The sequence below is a fragment of the Sarcophilus harrisii genome, chromosome 1, assembly GCF_902635505.1.
Source record: "Sarcophilus harrisii chromosome 1, mSarHar1.11, whole genome shotgun sequence".
In the NCBI taxonomy this organism is placed as follows: domain Eukaryota; kingdom Metazoa; phylum Chordata; class Mammalia; order Dasyuromorphia; family Dasyuridae; genus Sarcophilus; species Sarcophilus harrisii.
This window is the reverse complement of record NC_045426.1, coordinates 372874928-372901151: the sequence shown is the minus strand read 5'-3', so window position 1 is coordinate 372901151 and position 26224 is coordinate 372874928. Positions and strand designations below refer to the sequence as shown.

The following is a 26224-nucleotide window of genomic DNA, read 5'->3' as shown; positions in this document are numbered from 1 at the left end:
GTAGTCTACAAATCAACAATTGACAGTTCAGACTTAGAGTAATTAAAAGGCAACATTGAGACCATACACCATAATTTGAGGTTTTACCCACAAGTGTCAACAATATGGATGCTAGTTACCTTTTTAACCCTTAATTATACTCAGATTCCTAGGGCAGCCACAGTAATGGCACCCTCTAATACAGAGGCAAAAAAAAATTTATTACTCTATGCTCCCATTATATTGAAGACTTGTAAAATCATAAATGTTTGATGCCTAGCAACAGAATAAGCACTAAACAATTTTTCCCATTCACCCATTGATACAATTATTCTTGGGAAAATGGATCATATTTATATTTCTTACTAATAGATTTCATAGAATATAAAATTAAGGGAGAACTTACCAATCATCTATTCCAATATTCTTTTTATACTGTTGAGTAAGGAGAGGCCCAGAAAAATAATTTGATCATAATCACATGGGTTTAATAATGGGAGTTGACATTTGAATTCAGGTCCCCTGATTTGAATTGAATTTTCTTTCAAATATTAAAAAAAATGTCAAAGTCAAGGAATCTTAAAATAAAAAGAAATATTTGATATTGTGATAGTGCAAAGAATTTTGTATTTACAATAAAAGGACTGGGCTTAAATCTGTTCTTTTTAACTTTCTACTTGCATAAGCTAGAGAAAGTCAAATTTGGGACACAGTTTTCTCATTTGTAAATTGAGATAGATTAATTAATATCTGAGGTACTTAGCATAAAACCCAAGCAATGGGAGAAATTAGTTTTACACTAATACCTCACAACTTCACCAAAAACAAAAAAAGGGGACATGATCTCAATAGAAGAGGTCATACAGTAATAAATTAAAGAAACATTGAAAAAATGTCTATCAGCTTTATAGATAGGAGAAAAGTTCATAATCAGTCAAAGGATAGAGAGGATTGCAGAAGATTATGTGAATAATCTTAATTATATAAAAACTAAAAATTTTATACAAACAAATCCAATAAAGTTAAGATTTAAAAGGAAGAAAATAACTAGGAAAAATTCACTGTAGAAAATTTAATGGATTAAGTTCTCAATTCCAATAATTATGTAAAGAACTGTTTCAAAATTTACAAGAATAAAAGCCATTCTCCACTTGATAAGAAGTCTAAGGATATGAATGGGCTGGAAAGAATTCCACACTACCTATAAAAAAATAGGGTGGGGTGGGAGAGAGCAGAAAATGCTACAAATCATAATTGCATAAGTAGAAATTAAAGTAATTTGAAATTCTAGCTCAAATGTATAAGATTAACAAAGATGATTTTAAAAAAAGGGAAATGGTTAGTGTTGGAGGATCTGTGGGAAAACATACATATTGTGGCATTATTGGTGAATGAGTACAATCATTCTAGAAATCAATCTGAAATTGCACACAAAAAAAGCTAGTGAATGAAGTATGACCTTTGACTCAGCTATAACATTGTTACTTTTATACACAAAAGAAATGAAAAAAATTAGACAATTTCAGAATTCTCAGAATTCTGAATTCAGAATCTCAGAACTGGAAGGGATCTAGAAAGCTGTCTTCTCATATATATCACCAATCATAGAATTTTGAGATCCAAAAAAAAATCATATAGATACATAGATAGATATAGATATAGATATATGTATAATATATGATTTAAACATTAGGAAATTTAGACACAGACAGGTTAAATGACTTAGCCAAGATCACAATATAAGCTAATAGTAAAATTGTAGTCATAGCTATGATTTTTTGTTTTAACCATCTCACATTCCACATTTTCCTATCTGTGTTACCCCCCTGATATGAATTGATTCTGAAGGATAGATGGATTTTTAGACCCATGGTGATAGAGGTAGACTATATTCTAGAAATTCTATGTAGGTGAAACAAACTATATATGACGAGTTCAAAGGAACTATGAAGAAATTTGCCCATATAATAAATTCCCCTAATCTTAGCAAGCCATATGTAAGAAAGAATGAAAGATGGTAAGAAAGGCATAAAATATGTAATGAAAGCAGTTCTTCCATCAACTTGATCACTGAGTCCTTCCCACTAAGATTCTTTCCAGCTCCAAATCTATGATTCTGTAACTATTTTATAACCCCAGGATCCACCTAGAAATTGATTGTCACTCAATATTTTCAGAACATGTAATATCAGTTTAGTAAATTTTCAGGGAAGATAACACATCAGACATCAGGTAAATGATTGTTAGAAGGACCAAGGAACTTTTGGAAGGAGCACATCCTTCCAGGTTCCTATTCTGAAAGGCTGATGTTGCTGAGCTTGTCACTTTCATAAGGACTAAATTTACTCACAAATTTTAATGGATCTGAAAAAATAATTACAATGATAACAAATTAAAGATCTGTTACACTAACTAACTTTTCTCTATTAAGACAGAATTTACTTTGAGGAGGCATAGAAAGAGCCAATTGAGCAGATTTAATAATTGTCAAACTTTTTTTTTTCACTTTGCCTATAGGTTTCCCTATGAAAAAGAACATAAAGAATGCCTTTTATCAATTGATAATTATATACTCATATATCTTGTAATTATGAGTGCATAACCTTTTCTCCTAATGTGACTGAACATGATGATTCTGGCCAATTGAAAAGGAAAATATCAAATTAAAATAAGCTGTGTCAGATAAACTATATACTTCTGCTTATGTAACCTTGTGTTTATATTAATTTTCTTTTTGTCTGGAATTCTTATTTTATTGGTGTCAAGAATTTCCTATTGTGGATTTTTTCTTCACCTTTGGGCAATTCTTCTATAATTTAAAGTCTTAGAGAATTGTCTAGGACATTGAGGGAGTCTGCAAGCTTCTCTTCACAAGACAGGATGTATGCTAGACAAGCCTTGTAATGAGGTCCTTCTGACTCCAGGGTTGGCCTTTTGTACATTATGCCACAAGTCTCAATTATATCAAAATATACCTAGTCATAGGATCCTGGAATTTATAAAGTACTTCATTTGTTTGATTTTTTTAAGCTGGAATAAGATTTGAATGTTATCTAGTCAAACTGAGAGACAGACAGAGAGGAAGAGAGAGAAGGAGGGATAGAGGGAAAGAAGGAAGGAAGAAGAAAGAGAGAGAGGAAAGAGAAGGAGAGAGGGAGAGGGAGAAGGAGAAGTGGAGGAGAGAGAGAGAGAGAGAGAGAGAGAGAGAGAGAGAGAGAGAGAGAGAGAGAAAGGGAGGAAAGGAGGGAGGGAGGGAGAATTTATAAAGTACTTCATTTATTTGATTTTTTTAAGCTGGAATAAGATTTGGATGTTATTTAGTCAAACTGAGAAAGAGACAGACAGAGAGGGAGAGAGAGAAGGAGGGATAGAGGGAAAGAAGGAAGGAAGAAGAAAGAGAGAAAGAGAAATAGAAAGAGAGGGAGGAGAGAGAGAGAAGAGAGAAGAGAGAGAGAGAGAGAGAGAGAGAGAGAGAGAGAGAGAGAGAGAGAGAGAGAGAGAATTAGTCAACCTCAAATAATTTTCTTGCATTCTGAGAATTCTGGAAAATGAGAACTTATATTATTAAAAGTTGTATTATCTCCCTACAATTTCCAACTTACTCCCAAGTATTTAGATTACATTCACATGGCAAGGATCTAACTAAAATACAAAAAAAAAAGGCGGGATGAGGGGAATTTTTAATACACTGGATGGTGAGAGTGTTTGACTATCTGAGGTTGTATAGATTGGATTTTTAGTGAAGTTTTCCAGTTTTCATCCAGATTTTAGCTGTCATAGAAAATATCTTTGGAGAAGTCTTTTGATGGGGTTGAATTAATAAGAACTATATTCCTATTCAGTTTGATATCTTTCATTCATTCTTCTGTTTAGTCTAGAGCATTATCCATGATGTCAAATATAAACATGAAACCTAAGAATTTCAGTAACTTTTTCATTACTGCACATACATTTAATAAATGCCTCCTATGTACAGGAAATTGGCAGATGGGCAGAATAGTAGAAAAAATGGCAGGCCTGAGTTAAGGAAACTCATCTTGAATTCAAATCTGGTCTCAGACACTTATTAGCTGTGTAATGTTGAGAAAATCACTTAACTCTTTCTCAGTTTCCCATCTGTAAGATAAGCTGGAGAAAGATATGTAATCACTCCAGTATTTTTGCCAAGAAAATCCCAAATAGGATGAAAAAACGACTAAACAATAACAATGTAGGAAATGTAAAGAAATGGAATATAGTTGCTGCCCTACGATTTTATTGGGCAGAATTAACACGTGAACTTTAAAAAAAACACTACAAGACAATATTGTTAGGAAATGCCAGAGATGGTTAAGTAATATAGACACAATTGACAGTGTTACATATTAGGGCTTTCATGATTATGAGAAGAGTAGAATCACTGTGAGATAAAGAAAACCGGTTTGAGAAAGCTTCACAGAAGAGGGAGAAATTGAGCTGCAGTTGGGAAAATATTGCTAGAAGGGAAATTCAGCATAAAGTACAGTTCAGATACTTTGTGAGTAGACTGAAAAATACTAATTATAATTATGATCTTAACAAATGATGAAACAGAAAGTCACAAAGCCTCTTAGATCACACAATTAGTGTATGAGCTAGAACTATAACTGGGGTGTCTTGATTCTTTTCCCAAAGTTCTTTGTTTCCTTAGTGTCAGTTTTAAAATAACAGGCCTTCTTTATTCAAAATAAATGACTTGCAGCATTAGAGACAAATCAAGCTCTATAACACGCTATATTGTTAGTGGCAATATCTTTTCTTCCCTAATCCCTGCATCCCTAAAACTGGTTACCTTTTATTTTCATATTTTGACATTTTTCTGGTCATATATGCTGTTAATGGTTACTTTTAACAGTTTCACTTTCAGATATATATTTCAGATACACACACATACACAGCCCAACATGTCTTTGACTTCCAATGCTGCAGTTTCTTCTTTTCATCTTGTTTCTGAGGAATGATTCTATACTATAATATATGCTCTTGATTCTGAATATCAATGTTTTCATAGTTTCATAGGTAACTCTGGGAGCAGTCTTATTTACTCTTCAGGCATACTAGCAGAGACATCCTTGGAGAGTTTTCATTCAAATATGGACTCTTTCCATATTTGTCCAATTGAATGGTAGGAAAAGAAATGCTATTCTGATTCTGAAGGAATTAATGAACCTTCTCAAGCATCTTCCCTGATACCCACAGAGGGACTCAGGCACTGGGGCAAGTGGGACTCAGTATTCCTTCACATTGTTAACATTTTTTTCTTTATATATTGGCAAATTTTGGAGAACTTTTTCTGCCTGGATTTTCAAAATATTGATTCTGAGGGCCTCAATTTATACTGACATATCAACATGATGAATCAGTTCAGGGAAATGTTCACAGTGGCTTGGCACCACATAGACAAAACAATATTGCTTGGTTTTTGTCCCCTTTTAATCTGTTTTTGCAATATTCCCTTTGGGAAGGTATCCACAATCAGAGAAGTGAAGAGAAAGGTATCATTAGGCTCCAGTAGTAACTAAACCTTCACAAAATAGGATGAAAGATCAAAAAGCATCCCAAAACCCTATAGGAACCCTACAAGGAAGAAAGGAATTAAAAATTTTCCATGTGCCAGGCAGTGTGCTATATACTTTGTAGATATTATATAATTTTCTCCTCACAATAGTTATTGGAGGTAGATGCTATTATAATTTTACAGTTAAGGAAACTGAAGCAGACTGAGGTTAAGGGATTTGCCCAGAATCATGTAATTGGAAAGGGTCTGATGGTGAATTTGAAATCAGGTGTTCCTGATTCCAGGCTCAGCATCTATCCACTGTCACCCCCACTGTATCTGACAGAATCAAAAGAATAGAGGGATCCTTGGGGCCGCTAGGTAGTGCAGTGAATACAGCACTAACCCTAAAGTCATTTCAAATCTGGCCTCAGACACTTAACACTTCTTAGCTGTGTGACCCTGGGCAAGTCACTTAACCCCAATTGACTTTATAGAAGGATCCTTTAGAGGTCACTATTCCATTTACACATTTTACATTTTATTTTATTTATTTTAAATTTAATTTAATTTTTTATATTCTATTAAAAAATGTAAATCATTCATAAATCCATTGAACTTGCCTGACCTGCTTAATTGAATCATGTTGGATGAATTTTTGTCTAACAAGACCTGAGCCAGTACCCATTTCCTGTTTTATATAAAGGTGGGGGGGGGGGCAAGGGATAAGGGGGAGATAGAGATATTTGTAATAGAGTGAACTTCTGAGTGACTTTTTTTGATCCTATGCTATAAACAGGAGACTAAAGAAAGGGAAGGCAGACTCCAAACTAAATGGGGTTACTGACTTGGAAGGAGTTGGAAATGGAGATGAACATATGATTAATGCTTCTACTTTTACTATAAATTTACTAATCTAAATTTCTAATTAAATTATAATCTTGAGTGATAGTAGATAAATGAAAAGGAAGAGGTATGATCAAGTAAATGATAGCTGAATCAGAGAATGAATGAATCTTACTCCTAAACAAGAATCTAGGACATATTAGGGATATAATAGTGGAAATGAAACTTTACTTGATAGCATTTTCCCCGAAGTCCTGACAATATATTTTATATGATTTATAGATCCTCATAGTTAGTTTTATTCACACTTGTTATGTCAAAAAATATTCTATCAAGAAACTCAATAAATACTTGTGGATTTGCTTTATCAATTAACAGGAAAATAATAGGAAAGATGAAGGAAAATTTAGGCTCCCAGAATCCTGTTTAAAAATGTCAGCAATCCCAGAATTGTCTAACTTTAGTTATGAATCCCCACTTGGTTCTTAGTCAACAACTAAGTAGAACCCTGAAAGATAATAGATATATTATATAGTGGAAGGAAAGGACAGGAGAGGAAATGGATATGAATAGGGGAAAGGGCAGTGGGAAGTAGTAAGACTTGACCTTAAAATGCCCAAGGCTGGCCTGAGTAGAAAATTACTTGGGGAAAATGAAGAGTGAGTCGGTTTTACAGTAAAGTGAGATGAAAGGGTATTCAGAAAAGCTTGAATCTAGAGAAGGCGGGAGAGAGGAACTCTGACGGCTTATTTATATCACCTTTTTGACATGAAGATTGAGCCACCTATTACATAACTAAAGCATTAACAAGATCATATTAGAAGCCAAGGGGTGATATATGCTTCAATCTTTAGTGCAAAACTTAGCAAGGAGAGCTCACTGCTTGATGGCTCAATGGTGTTTTCTTCATTATACTGGCACTTTACAAATTCCAAAAGGAGCCTTTACTTCATACCATTTGTTTTCCTGAGACAGCTCCAAGAAGAAAAATGCCAAATAATTATATTCTTGTTACTCTCCAGAATTTTCATTTGATATTCAATATGAAGACTAATATGAAGGGGTGGAAAATAATTTCTCTTCACCTATCTGATGCAGTTTGCCTTTATTACTCAAGCTCTTTACTGAACATTCAATTGAATGCTTATGGTCTACCTTTTAATCTGTGAACTTCCAATTCTGTTAATTTTCACACTGGCTACATGATGCACAGCTATATTAATATGAACTGATATGTGTGTATATCGATATATGTTTATATTTATACATGTTTATGTATTTTTAAAAATAGATGACGGTAACTGATAGTAACTAAATTAACATATGGTGAATTGTTCTATTTTCTGGCACTTTTATTGGGGGAAAAGCATGCTACTTGCTACATTATACTAATGATGATGATTATTTCCAACATATTTAATAAAGTGCTTTAGCTTTGACTATTTCTATTAAATTAACCAGATGGTGATAGCACATAATTTCACCCAGAAATGTACATTAATTATTAACAATAAATGTAGGGCAAAACAACAGACTTCAGTAATATAACTGCACATCTGCAAAGGAGATTGTTGGCGACTTGAAAATGCTAATTCCATAATTAATCTTCCATTTGGCTATTGAGCAACATACTCCATATAAAATAGGAAACTGAGATGAGTGATCAGGCATACAGACATCAAATCAGGATTCTGACTTCAAACAGCAGGAGGAAAACTTGATAGGCAGCCTGAAATTCAAACAACACATGCCTGGTTACTTTCAGACTTGTGATCACAACAGAAGTTAATAAAAGATAAGAGAGAGAGATTCATATTGAGGAATTTCACCTGATATAAACTTATGTACATCCTCTTCCTTTGCTCTTTTTTTCAATGACTTCATGTTCATAGCTTCTTCCTTCAGTTTTTCAGAGAATAGAGGACAAATAATTTCTTTTGTGAGAAACTCATTGTGTGGTCTTGGGAAATTGTGATCCATCCTGTTTGCTATTTCTCAAGAGAGATGTAACAATTATAGGAGAGGAGCAACATAATCAAGGGAACTTATTTAAGGGACATTTTATAAGAATAACAGCTATCATTTATATAGCACTTGAATGTTTGAAAATGCTTAACATAAGTTAACTTATTTGAGCAGCCCATATATTCCTATGAAGTAAGTGCTATAACTATCCCTATTTTAAAAATGAGGAAAGTGAGACATAAGGGTTAAGTGGCATGCCCAAGATCGTACAACTAAGTAATCAAGACTAGATTTAAATTTAGGTCTTCCTGAGATTCAATGCTCTATCCACCGTGCCATCTATATACTTAACTTTAGAAATATTCTTGAGTCTAGAGACAAGGCCAAAAATGGATTTGACCAAGCAAAGTCCATGAAGTTATAATTAATGACAGATAAACCTAAATGATCATGTAACCACACAACTCAATGGAAATCAAATTATCTTTATGACTCTTTGCCCTGAAACCATATTTTTGATCTAGAGGAAAAAATCTAAAGTAAAATTCAGTTATATCTCATTTCTAGATTTCTTCAAGTATGGGTAACAGAACCCTCAACATAAGGGCAAACTTCTGTCATTCTGGTGAGTCCCTCTTTCCCAGAGAGCCCTACACTGTTTCTCAAGAACTTATAATACCACTCCAGTTCATATTTTCCCTGAAAGATAAAAAAGTTGGAAAGGTTGTTGAAAAAGCAAACTACATGAAGTTACTGGCTTTGCTCGCCAAGTAGAACACCATACAATAATGTTATGCACTACTTACTTCTTTCACTAAAGAGAACAAGATATTTTCTATCTGCTTCTACCTGTTTCTTTCAAGTTTATCCTTATCTTATTTGGCACATTTTTCGCTAAACTTCCAGAATTCATGGTCTAGAGCCTGGGGAAGTTAATTCACCTACATTTTGAAATCTTAGTCATACTGTATGGAGAATATGAGTGTAAATTTATTTAGTCATTAATGCTGCTGCCAAACAGAACTTTTCTCTTGCTACCTACCATCTGTTACTCTAAACACAATAATAAAATTAATACTACTAAACTAAAATTAATAATACTTTCAATAAAAGGTATATCCACTGATGACCTTATAGATTAAGTCGCCAATCCTTTGACTCCTCTGAATTATTTGTTCTGAGCATCATTTCCCTACATGTGTTGTTTCTTGCCTTTGAATATAAGCAAAGACTGCTCTCACTCTTTAAAATTTGAACTTAAGGGTTAATGTTGTTTCTAGTGCATAACATTTATTAACTGCTTTTACATTCATTCAGTCATTCCAAAATGTATATTATTTAGTCTCCAAGAAACACATTCTATCTGAGAATTCCTAGAGAAACTGGAATTCACTAACATTGTTGTGCTTTTTCTATAATGAAGCATTCAGATTTACAAAACAGGACATGCCTAAATTTCATCAAGAGACCTACAAGGAAATATGTCACTCTAAATTAGCTCCATGAATCTTAGACCTCAGACTCCCTAACTCTAGGTTGTAAAATATCTAGGTGAAAGTTGTAAAATATCTTTTCCCTCTTTAGCCCGCCCCCCCAAAAAATCTTTCTTTTGTTTCTCTCAAGATCTTATGCCTCCCCCATATATCTGTTTCATATTTGAATATTTCCCTTATTTTTGTTGTAATAAGTTTATTTCATTTTAATATACATTGCTTTATAAATCATGTTGTGACAGAAAAATCAGAGCAAAAGGAAAAAATCATTGGAAAGATTAAAAAAAAGAAGAAGAAGAAGTGAACGTAGCATGTTTTGATTTCTATGCAGTCTCCTTAGTGCTTTTTTCTGGATGCTGATGGCATTTTTCTGTCCAAAGTCAGTTGGGATTAGTTTGGATCACTAAACTACTGAGAAGAACCAAGTCTTTCATAGTTGATCATTGCACATTGTTCCTGTGATTGTGTACAATGTATTCTTGTTTCTGCTTGTTTCACTCAGCATCAGTTCATTCAATCTTTCCAGGACTTTCTATAATCAACTTGCTCATTTTTTAAACAATAATGTTTCACTACTTTCATGTACAACAACTTGTTCAGCCATTCCCCCAAATGATGGACATCTACTCAATTTCCAGTTCTTTACTACCACAAAAAGAGCTGCTACAAACATTTTTGCATCCGGGGATCCTTTTTTCTCCTTTGAGATTTTCTTAAGTAGAACCTATTAACTTAACTGGACTAGAGATCCAGTAATGGCACTCCTGGATCAAAGGGTATGCACAGTTTTATAGCTTTATGGGTAAAGTTCCAGATTGCTCTCCAGAACAGTTGGATCATTTTACAACTCCACCAACATTGCATTAGTATCCCAGTTTTCCTATATGTCCTCCAACATTTATCATTATTTTTTCTTGTCTTCTTAGCCAATCTGAGAGTTGTGAGGTGGTAGCTCAGAGTTTTTTATTTTTAGGTCATAAAATCAAGTGCACTTAGTAATGTACACCCATTTTATGTTACATAAAAGACTGAAGGTTGCAATTTGTGCATGTTTATCATAAACATTTTTACCTGGGAAAGCTGATGAGTGTTTTCTTATAAATGTTCATCACCATGATACAAAACAAATATGTGCAAACTGCAAGGTCCCTAAAATAGCAATTAAGGAGTTTATATACAGAAAGATGACACTATCTGATCAAAAACTCAAAAGATAGACCTTCCCAGAGTTTATAACATAGAACAGTATCCTCCATAAGCTCCTCCATGGCTTTATTCCCTGTGGGATAGCCTTCCTCCTTTATTCTGGTTCTCACTCTCCTATAGTCCAGGGGTTTGAATGATCTTTTCAAGAATTTCTTCAAAGGCACATTGTATACCATCACAAGTTTTTGCACTTGCCTCTATAAATAACATGGAATGCTTCTGTGCAAATTCCAGTCCTTCATTTCTATCAGCTTCACGGTTTTCCTTATCAATTTTCTTTCCAACTAACATTTTTACTATGTTGTTTCTCATGCAGTATGTTTCCAATTCGTTTAACCAATTATCCAGCTTAATAAAAATATCTCTTCTTTTGACATCATAAACTAATATAACACCTTGTGCACCTCTGTAATAGCTAGGTGTCAGTGTTCTGAAGTGCTCCTGACCTGCTATATCCCATATTGCAAGCTTAGCTTTATTTCCATCGACTGATATAGTCTTCACCCCCCCCCCCAAGTATTTTATTTTGTCTACAGTAACTTTAAATGGAATTTCTCTTTTTAATCTCTTCTTGATGGGCTTTATCAGAAATATATAGAAATGCTGATGATTTGTGTGGGTTTATTTTATTTCCTGTAATTTTGCTAAAGGTGTGAATTGTTTCCAGTAGATTTTTAGATGATTTTTTTAGGATTCTCTAAGTATATCACCATATCATTTGTAAAGAGCGATAGTTTTTTCCTCATTGCCTATTCTAATTTCTTTAATTTCTTTTTCTTTTCTTCTTGTTTAATCCAACATTTCTAGTACAATGTTGAATAATAGTGGTGATGATAATGACCATTCTTGTTTCACCTCTGATCTTTTTGGGAATGCATCCAGTTTCTCTCCATCAAAAATAATGGATGTTGTAGGTTTTAGGTAGAGACTTATTACTTTAATCTCTATCCTTATGGTCGCTAATGTTTTTAATAAGAATGGATACTGTATTTTCTCAAAAGCTTTTCTGCATCTATTGAGGCTATCCTATGATTTTTGTTAGTCTTGTAATTGATATGATAGATTATGGTAATAGTTTTCAGAATATTGAACCAGTCTTACATCTTTGGTATCAATCCCACTTGGTCATAGTGTTTTATCATGCTGATAAATTGCTATAAATTCTTTGAAAATATTTTATTTAAAATTTTTGCATCAATATTCTTTAGGAAGATTAATTTGTATTTTCTTTCTTTGTTTTGGCCCTTGCTGGTTAAGGTAACAGTACTATATTTGTGTTATAGAGGGCATTTGGCAGTACTCCTTCTTTGATGATTTTTCCAAATAGTTTACATAGTATTAGAATTAATTGCTCCTTAAATGCTTGGTAGAATTCATTTGTGAATGCATCTAGTCCTGGAGATTTTTTCTTAAGGAGTTCATTGATGATTTGTTCACTTTCTTTTTCTAAAATAGGACTATATAAATATTTTATTTCCTCTTCTGTTAACCTGGGCAATTTATATTTCTGTAAATATTCATCCACTTCAGTTAGATTGTCAGATTTGCTGCCATACAGCTGGGCAAAATACCTCCTAATTATTACTTTAATTTCTTTTTGATTAGTAGTAGGTTCACCCCTTTTATTTTTGATGCTGGTGATTTGTTTTTTTTCATTCCTTTTACCAATCAAATTAACCAATAATTTATCTATTTTGATAGTTTTTTTCCTTGAGACAAATTCTTAGTTTTGTTTATTAGTTCAATAGTTTCAATTTTAATCTCTCCTTTGAGTTTCAAATTTTCTAATTTGGTATTTAATTGGGGTTTTTAATTTGTTCTTTTTTCTAGCTTTTTTAATTGCATGACTAATTATTTGATATCCCCTTTCTCTATTTTATTTATGTAGCTATTTAGAGCTATAAAATTTCCTCTAAGAAATGCTTTGGCTGCCGTAGGTTTTGGTATGTTGTCTCATTATTGTCATTCTTTTGGATGAAATTATCAATTGTTTCTGTGATTTGTTCTTTGACCCACTCATTCTTTATTAGATTATTTAATTTCCAATTGGTTTTTAGTCTATCTTTCCCTGGCCTTTTATTCTATATAATTTTTATTGCACTGTAGTCTAAAAATGAAGCATTTACTATTTTTGCCTTTTTAAATTTAATTTTGTTAAGTTTTTCTGCATTAATATATAGTCAATTTTTGTATAGGTGTTATGTACTGCTAAGAAAAAGGTGTCCTTATTCAATTTTTTCCAGAGATCTATCACATCTAGGTTTTCTAGGATCCTATTTACCTCCCTACTTTTTTTCTTGGTTTTGGGTGTGTGTGTATGTGTGTAGTTAGATTTGTCTGATTCTGAGAGGAGAAAGTTGAGGTCCTACACCAATATAGTTTTGCTGTCTATTTCTTCCTGTAAATTGGTTTAAAATCTTCTTTAGGAATTTGGCTGCTTTACCACTTGGTGCATACACATTTAGTTGCATTATTACTTCGTTATTTATAATACCCTTTATCAAGGTGTACTGTTTTTCCCTATTGCTTCTAATAAGATTTGTTTTTTTTTTAACTTTTACTTTTACTTGATCTGAGATCAGAATTGCTACCCCTGTTTTCTTTTCTTTTTTTTAATGCAGTGAAGCATAATAAATTCTGTTCTAGCCTTTTACTCTATGTGTAACTCTCTGTGTCAAATGTGTTTCTTGTAAACAACATATTTTAGGATTCTACTTTTTAATCCACTCTGCTATTTGCTTCCATTTTATGGGAAAGTTCATCTCATTCACATTCACAGTTATGATTATTAGCTCTCTATTTCCCTCCATCTATTTTTCTCTCCTGTATAAACTTTTTTTCTCTCTTTCCACTTTGTCCTTAGTCATGTTTTTTTAACCTACTCTACCCGCTACCTTATATTCTATCACTCTTTCCCCTTCTCTTAGTAGTGTGTTTTTAACCCTTTTCATCTACTACCTCATCTTCTATTAACTCTTCCCCCCTTCTTTTACCTTTTTCTCTAGTGTTTCTGCCCTCCCTTCTATCATGTTCCTTCCTTTGCTTTTCCTCTTTCTTCTCCTATTTTTTATAAGGTTAGATAAATTTCTATACCCAACTGAATGATTAAGTTATTCCCTTTTAAAGCCAAAGGTGATGAGATCAAGTTTCAGACAATGTTCATCCCCCTCCTTTCTTTGCCTAAATTGTAACTTCTTCCTGTGAACTAGTTGTCTCATTATACCTTCCCTTTTCTCTTTTTCCAGTACAGACCTTTTTCTGCCCCTAACTGTCTTTTTCTTTAATGTTATCACATCAGGGACTAATCACAGTCATACTCTTAGTGTCCATGAGAGACTTCTGTCTAGCTGCCCCAGTGACAGATACAAAAGTTACAGGTGGTTTTTTTCCTACCTAGGAATGTAAACAGTTTAACCTTTAAATATATATTTTCCCCTGTTTACCTTTTTATGGCTCTCTTGTATCCTGTGTTTTTAGATTAAATTTTCTGTTTAGTTCTGTTCTTTTTAATATAAATGATTGAAAGTCTCCTATTTGATTGAAGCTCCATCTCCTCCCCTGAAAGATGATGCTGAGTCTTGCTGGGTAGTTAATTCTTGGTTGTACCCCCACTTACTGAATATGGTATTCCAGACCCTTCAATTCTTTATTGTAGAAGCTGACAAATTCTGAGTAATTCTGACTATGGCTGCTTGATATTTGAATAGTTTTTGTCAGGCAGCTTGCAGTATTTTTTCCTTGAGATTATAATTTTGGAGTTTTGCAACAATGTTCCTTGGGGTATTCCTTGTAGGATTTCTTTCCAGAGATGATTGATGGATTCTTTCAATTAGTATTTCCCCTTCTGTTTCTAGAATATTGGGGGAGTTTTCCTTAATGACCTTTTGTAGAATGCTATCCAGTCTCTTCTTTTGGCCTTCAGGGAGGCCAATAATATTTAAATTGTCTCTTTTGTATATATTTTCCAGGATTGCTGTTTTGCTAATGAGGTATTTCACATTTTTTCCATTTTTTCATTCCTTTTACTTTGACTGATTCTTGTTTTTTGTACAAAGTCTGTAACTTCCATTTCCCTGTTCTAGTTTTTTATAAGAGGCTGAAACTCTTAAAAGGTGTGCTTGAATCAGAAACCGAGCATTTAAGGCTAATTACCTATTGGACAATAATTATTAGCATATATTTGGAAAAAATGGCCCTTCTCACTATTCCGTGCTGGCTCGATCTTTTGGTGTATACAGGTAATTGTAGGAGAGATTAGAGGGTAGAGTAAGACAAGCCAGACTCACTTTGAAGCAGGAGAAGGAGAAGGGAGGTTGGTGGAGAGCTTGGAATAGTTTTGTCCATCTCCTTCACTTCTCCCCCTAAAGACCAAGGATTTTTGCTTCTTCTGATTCTTGTTGATCCTGAGGTTTCCAGGGACCTAGCCTGGACTTTACAGCTTTTAATGTGTGATTTTATTCAGATTGTTTTTGTAGCTCTTTTTCTATTTGGTTTATTCTACTGTTTAAGTAGTTGTTTTCTTCAGACAATTTTTCCCCTTCTCTTTCAAACTGTTGACTCCCTCATCCATACCTCTAATTTCTTTTCTCATTTTTTTCCTCTATTTCTCTTATTTGCCTTTTGAAGTCTTTTATGAGCATTCCCAAGAAGTCTCTTTGGACTTGAGACCAATTTATCTCACCCTGTCTGAGTTTATGTTTTGGCCTGCCCTGTCACCTTAGGAGCTTTTTGTGTCAAGATTCTTTTTTTGTTTCTTGCTCATTTTCTTTCCTTTTCTTTTGGTATTTCCTCTTTTTCATTTTTAAGGTGAAACTCTTCTCCTGGGGTAAAGATTTGGCATTGTCCCAAGCTTCCTGTGCAGCTGTGAGCTTGGCTTTGAGTACAAGGGCCCATTATGTTTGTAGGGGGTTGCTTGGCTGCTCTGTTCAGGAAACAGCTTGGTTTCAAAGAGTTTGTCTTCTGAGCTGGTACTAGGGACTGCCCCACTGATTTGCTCCTCTATTGAGCTGTGATTAAGATCCTCTCACAGGCTATCCCAGAGTCTATCTGACCTGAACTGAACACTTTTTTCATCTCAATAAAACTGATCTTTCTTGAAGTTTTTTCAGTCTATATTGAGTTGGATAGTGGTTTTATTCCATCAGATTTTGTTGAGAGCCTTGATTTCATGTGGTTTTTGAGGGAAACTGGGAAAGTTCAAGCAGCTTCCTGACTTTACTCTGTCACCATCGGAATTCCCCCTCTTATTTTCTCAAATGAAGATTAACTTACTTGAGCTCTGCTCTGAAAACCAATAAAGACTGCTGGGATGGTGGGAAAAGAAAGAAAGAGAGAGAGAGAGAAAGAGAGAAAGAGAGAGAGAGAGAGAGAGAGAGAGAGAGAGAGAGAGAGAGAGAGAGAAGAGAAGAGAAGGAAGGAGGGGAGGAAGGAAGTGAAGATGGGAGGAAGATCCGGAGAGAGGGAGGGAAAGAGAGAAAAAGTGAAATTAAGCTCTGTGGGTACAGTAGCTTATCCAAAAAGAATTTATATCCCTGTCTTTAATCTTAGAATAAGCCCTAGTTACCAGAAACCAACTAGTTCAATAATCAATTCCTTATTGCAAGATAAAGTTGTCAAAGTTTTTCTATATCTCATGACAAATGTACTTCAAAGAAAGATCATTATCTTGCAATATCAAGACTGATGTATTATAAAATTAATCAGAGGATTCCATGACCAGGAGTACCCCTAACAGTCAAACAACAAAGGGCTCAAGGAAGCTGTGTTATTTCCACCAAGAGTGATAGGAAGGTGAAGGAAAGTGATAGTCAAGGTGATGATGGCAGTTTGAATACTTGGAATATGAAACTTCTGTCTGTCTCTCCTTTGAAATTCTTTGCTGATTCTAATACTCAGACTTGCCTGCTCCAGGAATGTTCCTCAGAGTTCCTAGTTAAGGAAGCTCATAGGATCATAGATCATATAGACCATACTTAGAAGGTCCATGAGAGATAATCTATTCTAATCTCCTCATTTTACAAGTGAAGAAATTATTTGGAGGGTATAAGTGACCTGTCCAAGGTTACACTAGTATATAGTGGGAGAGCTAGGCCTCCAACATAGTACCTCAGATCTCAAGTTCAATTGTTGATCCAATATATCAGGCTTCTTCCTACTCTTAGGTTTTCCTATGCACACAGAAATTGCAGATCCTTCCTACATTTAGCACACTGCAGCTTTAAGATATTAATTACCATTGTTAACAAATATATATATGTATGTATATATATATATATATATATATATATATTATTTTCTAGACTCAGTAAAGAATCACTTCAATGTGATCATTTCTAATGAGTATAGCAGACTTCACTAAACTAGACAAAACATTACTTTGAGAATAGAAATATCAACACAGGAATAATCTAATTTACTTTTCTTTGATGTACATTAGCTGATAATTAGACTTGAGCCAGGATGTCTACACAGTCAAAGCAAAGTGGATAATTGAGCAATTATCTGATGATTTCAACTACGATTGAAAGTCAGAATGGATAATTAAGGCCAAATAAGCCTCTTTCATATTATCAGCAATATTCCCCTCCCCTACAAAATTAATAGAATATTGTCCAAATCTTTTAATTCATTTTTCTTCTGCAGATTAAGGCATAGAAATCACCTTGGAAAAGAAACCAAGTAAAGATTGAATATACTTCAAATTACAGATGGCCAAGTGGGCATTAAAGACAAGGAAAAGTGATCTAAAGAGTTAGTTTGGAAGACAGGAGACAAGACCTCTGTTTTCAGAATTACTATTAACTAGCTAGCTGACAGTGAGTTTCACTTACCTTATCTGTAAAATGTGGAGTTTTGAGCAAATTATTTTTAAGCTACTACAAGATGCAAAAATCTATAACTCTTCAAGTTTTATATCTGGATAGATAATCTAGATCACCAAATAACAATTAGATTAATACAATAGTCTCAAAACTTTTTTTAAGGAGAAGGGAAGCATTTGTTGAGAGAGAAAGAATAAAAGGAATGAAAGAGAGAGAGGATTCAACCTCCTTAGTACGGTGAAACTAAATTATTGTCATCATTTGAGAGGTTTCTGTTTTATCCTTCAAGTATAGGCTCCTTTCCTAAATGACTGAATACTTGTTGAGTTCCTACTAACATCTAATTAATAGACAAAAAATATGAGAAAATCTTATAAACAAATGGAAGACTATGAAAATAAAATCATTAACCTTAAACTCCCTTAAAAATGTTTTCATTTGCCCAAGAGAGCTATAGATTACTCTAGGCCTAAAATGGCATAAACATTAGTGTTTTATTGGGTGGATAAGTTTACTCACAAAATATTCTCTTGCTGTAAAGAATTTTTAATCATTCTTATGTGTCATGTATCCCCATTGGTGGTCTGGTGAGATCAATGGACACTTTTTCAAAATAATGCTTTAAATGCATAAAATCAAATACATAGGATTATAAAGGAAATAACATATTTAAATAATGTCATCAAAATATTTTTAATTTAAAAAATGAACATGCATTAAGTTAAAAATCATCTGGTCTAAATATTTTTTGTTTTCTATCAAATAATTAGGCACTAAATGCTGATTCAGTTTGTCAGTTTTAAAATTAACTAAAATATTCAGTCAGTCAGAATTTATATTTACACATATCCATAATTATAAGTGTTGTGAGAAGTCCTATCTTGGAAGGTTAAATTGAATGACCCTGTAAGGGACAAAAATTCTAAAATTACCTGGATTTGTAAGAAAAAAAATGTTGACTTCATTTATTTTATTGTGTAGAAAGTGAAAGATTTGTGATGTCTGGGAAGGTTTATGGACTCATTTGCAAGACCTATATTTAGGACCAATCCTGTTTGAAATTAATGTCTGCCTTCAATGCCCTTGCCTCCACTTTCAGTGTATATTCTTCCTCTGCTCACATAACCTTATGACCTAATCTTTCATAAGGAATTTATGAACTCATTCAGACTAAGGTGCACATGAATCATTAGGAATTATATATTACCCCTACCAGGTTTACTTGCATTTTTAAGGGGAAATACATACAAGAAATATATATTTATTAGATAATTTCAGGCTTCAGTGACAAATACATGAGGGAGACATTTGGGGGAAATTGTCTTCAGGCATCCCTCAAATTATATCATGAGGGCAGCTATTCTTCCAGCATCCATGCTTGCCTGCATTCCCTAGGGAAATTAATACCCTCATTTTTTAAGAGCTACCCACCCTTCAGCCCAATCCAATTAATATAATGATCTTTCCAGGATTCCAAAGTCAGTTTGTGTCAAAGGCAGGACTTAAACCAAATCTTCCTGATTCCAAAACTAGCTTTCTATCCAGTGTGCCACATTACCTCTCTTTATTTGTTACAGTTCCTTAAAGGTACTTCCTAAGCAATTATTAAATTGTTCAACTGAATTGAATTTTCATTTGGACAAAGTAACCTTAGATCATGCTAAAAGATGGGAGAGAAGAAAGATTTTGAGTTTAATGCCATCTTTTACCAGCTTCTAGATAATTAGAATTCCCTGGGAATCCAAAAAAGAAGAAGAAAAGAAAAATAAACAAAAACAATAAAAATGACTAAAACAAATGTATCCTATCTATATTTCCAGGACCAAATGGAATCTCAAGTATCAAAAACCAAATCTTTGAGTCTCTACCAAGTATTATTCTTTAGGTGAATGGAAAAGTAGGCGCTTTTCATCTTCAACTATTATAAAGATTCCATTTAAAGGTTCCTTTTCTAAAAATAATTTCAAAAGTGCTATCTTTTAGAAGGGAAAGAAAACAAATTCAGAAAAAATAGTGTCTGAGCTCTAAAAGCAAAGCAAAAATGAATCACACAAATTTCAAGGAGGTGAGTGAGCTGTGTGTCATATGTAATATTCAAGTGGCAATGCTAGGACACTAGACTAGGCAAGAATTAAGATGAAAAATTGCCCTGTTGAAAAGGCAATTAAGGACTTAATGGGGGGAAGTAATCAGGAATATAGGTTATGTAGCCAGTAAAAGTGTGATATTGGGTAATATAAGACCTCAAAAATGTCCTGTGAATATTCATGTGTTGATCTTATCTACACAGTGACATTTTCCAAGAGGAAAACATTTGACTAAAGGGAAATAACTCCTCAGCCACTGGCTATCTTACAAATCCCATTCAGCAGGCAAAAGGATAGAAGCTGCATAAGTAAAGACCTGACCCCTAAATGAAATATTTATAATAGGACCATGTTGCAAAATTAACATGTTACATCTGGGGTCAATTCTGTAGATAACTGTCCATATTATGGTTGCTACAAAAAGTAAATTGGAAATTTTAAAGTGTTTGCCAAAACAATACAAGTCAGACACATACATATACAAATCACCTCTGACTCTCTCTCATGCCTTTAAGCTCTTACATTCTAAAGATGAACATGGATCTAGATAAACCAATATATGTGTGTATGTGTGTGTGTGCATATATATTCACACACACATATGTATGTGTGTATATGTACGCAAATAGAAGTGTGATATAGTAATGAGGGCTCAACTTGTACAAAGGTATTAGTCAGGAAAGGGAATGTTGTTGAAGACTGTATCTGTTAACTGCCATATGGTGGAAAGGTATACATGATTAATTTATAATTAGCTGTATAATATCTATCTTTATACACAATAAAGATTTGCCATGAGACTTCACAGAACCATATAATGAATATTTATTATTAATAGCTCACAATGATATTATTCTTTAATGTCTGTATATTAGTTTAGGTATATTATCTTACTTGAACTCCCAAATCAACAAGGTGAGATAAATACTATTATTATCCCCCCTTGTACCTATAGGAAAACTAAAACTTCAAAGTTAAGGGATATATAAAGCTAGGGACTAATGTAGAATTCAAAACCATATTGTCTTCATCTTCTAAAAATCTCTCATCTCTTTTAGGCAATAGAAAGGAGTTTGAAGGTCATCTAATATAACCACCATCCGTTTCAAGAGACAAAATTTATAAAATAAAGATTCTCCCACCAAATATACTCTCTTCAAACTAAACAACCCTCATCTTGATCCTCAGATATATCATCTTGCATCCTTTCACCATCATTGCCATTCTTCTCTGAAGGCTTTTAAAGTTTATCAGTAACTTTCTCAAAATGTATCACTCTGATCTAAACATAATATTTTACATATAGTAAAAGCAGGTCAGAGTATAACTGGATAATCACCATAGCTACACAACATAGGATCAGATACTATTTCACCCATTAGAACCTGCATTCTCTAGGTCTCAGTTTTATATATGAAGTGAAGAGTTTGTATAAAGTGATCACTAAGCTGTCTTTCAGCTTTAGGTCTGTGATCCAATAATTCCACATTTATCAACTTAGAGACAGTAAATTAAAAAAAAAATTCAATGGGATTTTCACAGCAAAGTTAATTTCAGTAAATAATAACTTACTATAAGTATTTTAAGGTACTCATTTTGTACAAATTAAATTTATGCACACTTCTCTAGGAACACACAATCTGCAAAAAAAAAAAAAGTTCTGAGTATCTTATTTCAATTATTTTAATTATTTTTATGTGAAGATTGAGGCTCTACTAGAATAGAATGTATACAGTTCTCCAAAACCAACTGGGCTTGACCTAGCATTATCATCCATAGGTTATCATTACCAGTAGCACACATATAGACTAAACATCATCAGAGCACAGATCCAGACTTAAATTTATATAGATGATTGTTCATGGAGTTGACAATTAAAAGGCAATGTGTGCTGAAGAACTAACTCTTTTTGCCAAGGTTAGTCTCTCTCTAATTGAACTCTTCCATTCCAGTCTCCTCTTGGAAATTTCTCCTGTAATCATCTCTCCTTTCCTTCTAATCTTCATTTTCTCCCAACCTCATCATTCCTTCTGTATTTCCTCCAAATATGCCCAAATCTCCCCTATTATTTGTTAACCTAATAGCTTCTTTAACTATTGTTCTGTGACCATCTGCCTTTTCAAAGACAACTCAAAGAAAAAGTCTCCCATACTTAAAACCTCCACTTTCTTTTCTTTCACTCACTGTTTAGAATTCCAGACTAATTTCCAACTTCATCATTCAACTGAAATTATTCCTTCTGAAGATAATAATAATCTCTTGACTATCAAATATACTATTTTTTGCCATCATGCATCCTTCTTGACCTATGTAGTATTTGACACTATTCATCATTGCATTTTTCAGAATAGTTTTTTTCTTCCTTTGATGTTGTTGACATCTATCTCTTCAGTTTCTTCCTATCCATCTAACTATTCCTTCTTTCCTTTGCTAAATTATTCAAAACAAGTCTCCTAATTCTGGGTATATCCCGAGGCTCTAACCTGAATTTTCTTCTTTCCTTACATTCATTCATGTTGACCTCATCAGTTCATATGGTTCTAATTATTATCTCTATGGAATTATTCTGGGAGTTATTCCCAGATCTGTATATAAGCCTCATCTCTCTCCTGAGCTCCAGTCACTCATCTTCTATTGATTATTGGATATTTCCTACTAAATATCCTATAATCATATCAAAGTCAACATGTCCAAGTTAGAACTCATTATTTTCCCCCAAATAAATCTCTTTCTAATTTCCCTATTTCTATTGAGGTCACCATCCTTTTAGTCACTCAAGTTAACTTCAGAGTAATCCTTGAATATCCACTTTTCCTCATTACTTACCTTCCAAATGTAATCATTTGCAAAGTCTCACTGATTCTACCCCTATGCCATTTTTCATGGTTGTCCTGTACTCAAATGGACTACCATCCCAATTAAGATCCTTGTCACTTCTAGAATACTGCATCAGATTCTTATTGTGATCTTCCTACTTTAAGGTGCTCCTTCACAATGCATCTTCCATATAGTTATTATAATAACTTTCATGTAAAGCACAGATATGATCATATCATTCTCCTGGCTCAAAAAAGTTCAAAAGGACAAACTACTTTAGACTTTAAAGTTCCTTATTCATTCTCAATTCTAGATAAACTATATGACTTTCTAGTGTATGTTCCTAGAATTCCTATTTTTTGTTTTGTTTTTGTAAATCTAGAACCTTGCATTTAAGAACTTAATAGATACTTGTTGATTAATTGGGGGAACAAATAAATCATCAATGAGATGCTGGAAGGAAAAGGAGGCACAGGAGAGTTGTGAACAGGATATGCACTTTGTGTTTGCAATTCATTTATTTTGATCACCAGTATCTTTTCTGTCAAGTGGGGCAGGTAATCTTTAAAAGCATGAAAGTATGTTGAGGATGATCTTTTTTAAAATGTTAATTACAATATGATGAAAACAATTTTAAATTCAGAAAATTAAATGTTCTGGAGCCTAGTATTATAGACCAAAGCATAATAGATCATGCTATCCTACTTATGGGAATAAAGAGAGCTGACGGTATACTTATATTATACTTGAATATCAAAGCCAGACAAAGTTGCACTCTACTTTTGAGAACTGTATCTTTGTTGGTGATATATTTGGAAGGTATAGATATAAGTTGACTTTAATGTGAGGGTAAAAAAATGTTGAAAAAGGATTGTTCTGGAAGAACAGGAAAGGGGAAGTAAAATTACATCACATGAAGAGACAAAAAAAGACCTATTATAGTTGATTGAAAGAAGGGAGGAGAGCAGGCATTGTTTGAACCACATTCTCATCGGATTTGGCTCAAAAAGGAAATATTCTACATATTTAGTTTGATATAAAAACTTGTCTCACCCTAGAGGGAAGTAGGAGGGGGAAGGAGAATGGAAAGGAGGAAGGCAGACTGAGGAAGGTGGTGGTCAAAGCTACACACTTAAATACACCTTCCACTTATTTTTTCTTTTAATACTATAGGATGATTGAGTCCAATAAACAAAGGACAGTGTTTTGTTTGTATATAGAATTCTTCTTGTATTATTGCATTCACAGAAATAGTTTAGAGGCTTGTAAAAAATTAACAAATAAGGAAGGCATAAAGTGTATTCCCAGATGAAGCAATGACTTCAAGTACTTTAGTTTGGTGATAAGTCTGCCATTTGCCCTAATCCTGCCCAATAGAAATAATTTTTCTACTCAAAAAATGGCTGAAATAGTCTTGCTTTTGTTTGGATTTCTCAGAGGCAGAGGGATTGTCTCCTCTATGTTTATTTCCTTGGAAGTCAGGTCCCTGATCTCCTTCTTAAACCCAAGCTTTGCAAGGGCCTGATGCCAGGCTTTTCCTTAAATCTGGTAAACCTGGATGTATTTCTGTTCTACTTCCTGGCAGCTTCCACATGTTCATACTGCATACTCAATGATTAAAAGCAGGAAATATTCATGAGCTATTTAATTAAAAGAAAACAATTTTAACACCATTAGCATTCCTCCATCCCCATGAAATAATTTCCAAACTGGGGGGTCTATTCTCTGAACATTGTTCTTTTTTTCTGCTCCTTGTTTCTTTCCACTTTCATTTCATATGCTGTGTCTTATAGGACAAGCTCCTTAAGAGCAAGGATTTTCTTTCTTTCTTGTATTTATATGCCCAGCATTTAGAACAGTGCCCAGAAAATCCAATATCTTAATAAACACTTTATTGTTTACTTATTCATCACTTATAGCGTTAGGCAGGAGCAGAGCACATGCATTGGCAGTGCATAAGTGGCATTATACAGAATGGGGTCAGGATTCCTTGGAAATGCAATTGAAATTAGTGTTAACTCATATTGTCAATGTCCTGTGTTCTTACTCTGAGAAAGTCATAGGATAGAATGAGATCAATCAATCAATTGATCAATGAGTTGAATTGCTACTAAGTGCCATCACAGAAATATTTGTCAATGTCCACCAGCAGCTTCTTGATCCAAATGTGTGTGTGATTATTTTGTCCAAACATGCTAAAATAACAAGAAAATTAATTGGTATGGGACTTGCAGACCTCCACCATATATGTTAAGATCGGATTGAAATTTCTCTTGAATGATGAATGTTCTTCATCTCCATCAAAAGTAAAAAAAAAAAAAAATCTTGGTTTCTTTGCTTCCTAAAGAAAAAGTACCTAATCACTTGGGAGATGGATTCTTCTAATTAATCCACTATGTGAATGTCAGCTTCAGCATAACTTCTCTCTCCCTGCTTGTCAGTTGTTGCATCCACCCTTGAGGAATTTATCAGTTGCAAAAGAAGCATCCAAAAGCCACAACAAAAGTTTCTCTTTGTTTCTACCTTATTTCCTATGTTAACTACTCCAGGTTACATTCAGACTAAAATAAGATATCCAGTTCTTTCTAGAATTTTGTCTCTTAAATGTAAGGAAAGGAGAACCTGAATTTAAAACTCAAGTATATGCTGCATATTCATGAAGGAAGTGGCTATATTTAAGCTATTTCTGAAATTGTGACCTTGATCTCTACATCCTCAACCTTGGTCTGCAAGTTTGATGCCTTTAGAAAATAGGCTAACTCAGATATAGTCTTCTTCCAATTGTAAATATGGCTATTATTTTTATATCATTCTACTACTTTGAGATAATTGTTTGAAGTTCAGCTTCTCACCCAGATTTTCCCTTTTAATGATGAGTCAGGTGAGTTCTCAGAACTTTAGGATTAATACATGAGCCCAGATAATAAGCTAAAACATAATCAGTTCTTACCACTGGTCCTTCCATGATAACTTTAATCACTGAAAAAATTGTTTCCAGCATTCTCCCAGTACTGACCAAAACTGCATGGACAAGCTGACCTCCCCATTTTCCTGGAGATGCAGAAATACAGAATCCATCATGCAACTTTTCCTCAACAGAGTCTATGATTTTGAATTTGGATTCACCTTGGCCTTTGATCACAATATTTAAATAATATTACCTGCATATTAGTCATCATTCATTTCACTACTTCTCTGGTCTATTAGATCCTTAAGATTTCCCCCGGAATCATCCTAGACTCTTATAGGTGACCAATCACTTTATCTTGATTAGAAGCAGATCTCTGGGACACTTCCAGACTACTATTTCCAAAATCTGGTCACTACACTCTTTACATAGTTCTCTTCTCTCTCCTTTATCCAGCATTCTATATTTCCTTACTCTGAGAAATCGTATTAAGCTAATGTCAACCAATCAATTAATTAACATATTTATTGAGCATCTATTAAATGCCACCACTAAGATGGTGTTTGCATAAGATAACCAGTGATTTT

General features: G+C 33.7%; 1 pseudogene; it reads right to left on the bottom strand.

Annotated features, from left to right (window-relative positions):
* Positions 1–10807: 10807 nt before the first annotated feature.
* LOC116420544 lies at positions 10808–11508 on the bottom strand (annotated as a pseudogene).
* Between the last annotated feature and the right edge of the window lie 14716 nt (positions 11509–26224).